Consider the following 4,301-nt stretch of genomic DNA (forward strand, 5'->3'; position numbering starts at 1 on the left):
TGGCCTTGCCTGAATCTGGCTTCAGACATGCCAATTTGCTTTGTATTGTTTCTTACTTTTGTAGCTTTAGGATAAAGTCTCTTCATGTGAAGCACTTGTTAATTTTGAAGTCACCATTATCCTTGGCCTTCTGACTGTTGAGAATATTAGCATGTGGTACTATAAGTAAGCATCAATTTATTTCTTATAGAATGCTTAGGAAGGCTTGCTCTCAATTGTTATCTGTGGTACATATAAATATTAAATGTCATTCCTTAGTTTTAAAATGTTAATTTTAGATGACAAAAATTGAAAATAAAATTTACACACTATTTAATATTGAAGAATTACATAAAATGTTTCATAACTTACAGTGGCTGGAAAAAAATAATAAAATTTTGTAGAGATCTGTATTATTCTTATTGTGAAAATTTTTGTGTCTGACAGAACAAAAACTCAGGCTAAGATTTCATAAATGCCAATATTATCAGTTATAAATCCTGGAATCCTTTAAAAAGAGCTCAAAATGTCTATAGAGTTCACATCTTTACACAAGAAGAATAATACAAAGACAGATCTATTCTCTTCTCATTTTCTAACATACCAACTTACTTATTTACTTATTTTTATTGCTTGTTTTCTACCATTTAAAGGGAAAAGTTATGCATATGTTTGTTTGTTTGTTTCTTCCTCTTTTAATGGTAAATGTGTGAATGTTTAGTCATTGAATTCATCTGACAATTTACTTACTTTTTTATTATTTTTATTAACTAATTTATTTATTTACTTTACTTCCAGATGGCAGCTTCTCCTTCCTCCTCCCCTCCTAGTCCCACCCTTTTCCCTCCCCTGCTCAGTTCTGTCTCCCTTTCTTTTCAGAAAAGGAGATATTTCTCATCAATATCCACATACCTAGCATATCAAATTGTAGTAAGACTAGCTACATATTCTACTGAGACTAGATAAGGCCTGGCAACTGGGAGAAATGGATCTAAAGGCAGGCAGCAAGTCAGAGACAGCTCATTCTGCTGTTAGGAAACCCACATGAAGACCAAGCTGCACATCTTCTGCATGTGTAGGGTGTCTAGGTCCATCCTATGCATACTCTCTGCATGGTTCAGATAGTTTTGATGGTTCAGTCTCTGTGGCCTCTATGGTACTAGGCTAGTTCATTCTGCAGGGTTTTAAAAAAACTTTTTATTCTAGAGTTTATTCAATTTATATTCAAAATTGTCATTGATGCATAAATACTTACTATTTGCTATTATAATTGTCCTTAGTTCCCTTTATTATTTGCTGCTGTTGTTTGTTAGTTTTCTGTAGTAATAAGTTTTGATAGTAATGGATAACCTCATCACAAATCGCAGACCTCTTAATGCCTGTTCTTTGTAACATAGCTGGTTATTTTTCTATTCAGTATCCATTTTTTGTTTATAAGGTAAAATTAAGTTAAAAAATTTAACCCTACATCCTAGAAACAGTTATTCATAGCAGACATTAACAGACCTTACTAGAGGGTTGAGACAATCTTATATTTTACTATGACTCAATTGTGTCATAACTCATGCTCTGTTATCTCCACAGTGGCTACACTCTAGTTGCACTCCATGTTATCTCTGCAATTGGCTGTACTCTGGTTCTACCTGGGAAGACTCTAACAGCCACCTTACCTACCTCACTTAGGACCAATCAGCTTAAAGAATAGCTGATAGTACTTTGTCTAGGTGGCCAAAAGGTATTACAATTATTACTTCCCTCCCTTTTGCCTTTTATACTTGGTTTTCCTATATATAAAAAAAGCCTGCTCTTAAGCAGACCATCATCACAGTTAGCCCCCTGAATCCTTTCTATGGCCCTAATAGCAATTAGCTTGGAACAGGCAGTCAATAAACCATCCATATCTGACTAAGATTGGTGTCTGAGTGGTTCATGGGGCTATTCTTGGATGACAAAATTTGGAGGTCACGTCAAGATTGCCCACTACCCTCCACTACCCCTCAGTTTAATAAATATGCACCACCAAATGGCCAGTTCCTCCATAAGGAGGTAAGTTTGTATTGCGTTATGACTTGTTTCTGGTATGGCCTAGACCCTTGGTGACTCAAAAGAATGTTGGATGTAGTGTTAATTTTTGAGTCTAGAGATGGAAGATGCTCCATTTCTCTGGCTGGTGTAGAGGACGGATTACAAGTTACCCTTTGTACTTGGTTGGGTTTCCTGTCTGAGAGTCCCATTGATTCAGGGTTTTATCATTGAAACTAGTATTTGTTGGTGGATGGCGTCTGTCTATGTCTGTCAGTTTATGTCTGTAGTTTTGTTTAATTGCTTGATTTTTCTCTGTGTTTCATATTATTGGTAAAAGGCCAAAGTTCATCTGTTGGCTGTTTATCCCCCTGACTTAGTTGTAACTCATTTCAAGGATTTTCAAAAACAAGGCAGCTGAGTTGATAAACTGGCTCTGCCCTTGTAATTTTGCAGCTGTAGCTAGGAGTCTAACACTCCTGGAGAAGCCCTGTCTTCTGCCTGGATCAAGCTGGCAGCAAGCCTGGGGTTGCTTGATCTGTATATGCTTTTAAAGGGGCACCAGGCACTTCTCACTTTCTCTGGTAAGGAAGCTGGTGACTACTCCTGCTACATAGCCTCAAAGGCCACGAAAATTTGATTCAGCAGATAGCAAGGTGCTTCTCCCTTAAAACAAGAGCTAGAAAAAGTAAGGAAAGTTTTCTCTGTTTTAAATATATAATATATATGGTCACTACATGTTTGTTTATGACTGGCCTTACATGTATAAATTTATTATGTTTGGTATATTTTGGTTATAGATTATAGGTGTATAAATTATTAGATATGGTTAAAAATCTTTAACATATGTAACAAAAAGTTAACTTAAACTTGTAACTTAGGGTTGGATCCATTTTGAAAATCAAATGGCATGAGACAGCTAAAGGAACAGATCTCCAAAGGTAATTTTAAATTGAGATAAGATTTTACATAAATTCTGTTCTATCTAGCTCAAGGGGCTCAGTGTGTTTTCCAGTTCCTGAATATCCCAGGCACCCCGTAGGACACTGGAACACTCTGGATGCTTTGTGTGTCTGTGTGTTCCCTAGAAGTCAGTAAAGCATACGGGACCCCGAGTGGACGATTGTGCTTACGTATTAGTCTTGTGCATAGTTTCCTAGCATCACTGAACCCTGGCAGCTGCCGTCACAACAGAGACATGTACGTTAAAATGATGATAATAAGAGTCACTGACTTATGGGGTCTATTTAGGCTAATGGGGACAGATTTAAGGGTGTATATATTTTGCCTCCTTTTTTATAGTAGCATTATTAATAGAGCTGTTTTTTTTTTTCTTTTTAACTGGGTCATGTAGGGAACTGTTATGTTTTATGGTAACGTATGGGGATTAAGGAAGTTCCTAAGCTCTATATTTAAGGATCTTGATACTGAATGAGCTTCACTTCAGTGTTTGTTATTTTTATGGACTATTAAAGATGACTGAGACATGAATATTGCCAGTTGCCTCATAAATGATTGTATTCTTTAAAGTATCCATGACTATGCTTATGGACATGATTGCTGGGATGGGCTATATTTGGCCTTCACTATTTGTTTTAAAAATTAAACAAAACAAAATAACTAAATTATTACAGATTATTGAGAATAACTGGGAAATGCAAGTTGATGGTCAGTCACCTTATAGATGATCAAGTCCTTTAATGTGTTCAGAAATATAAATTGATACTAATAACTGATACAGTTAATTACAAGATTAAACTTTATCTAGTCTCTTGCTTTATGTTTTCGTGATTAAGCCTAGGATGGATAACTGAATACAAACATTTTCTTAATTCAGCTATACTTAATAGACTATGATCTTCCATTCTGTCAGAGACTCTTTAGAATATGGCATTTAAATGTTTAATGAAAATGCTTACTATGACAGAAAAACCAGCTTCTAGCAGTGATCCTAAGGTCTCCAAGAAGATAGGGGCACATCAATGAAGGCCTTCACTTGGACTATGGTATGATTACCACTGGACAAGGCTACCCAACTGTCTCACCTACTGCTAGGGTCTTTCTTGAATTGTGGACAAAGAGGACACATATAGAGTTACTTGTCCCATGTTGTCTAAGACAAGGTGAAGTCGATCTCTCCCATGTTCCTTCTCCACAGAAAAGCCTCTCATATTTGTCAGGCCTGTCCTCCAAAGACTGATTTGGGACTTGTACCTCCAATGGAGCCATCAACATCACAGGAGCCTAAAGGGATGGACATCTGAGTAATGAATAAGCCTCTGTCACTTTATTTGATACAC

This window comes from Acomys russatus, chromosome 24 (genome assembly GCF_903995435.1).
Source record: "Acomys russatus chromosome 24, mAcoRus1.1, whole genome shotgun sequence".
NCBI lineage: Eukaryota > Metazoa > Chordata > Mammalia > Rodentia > Muridae > Acomys > Acomys russatus.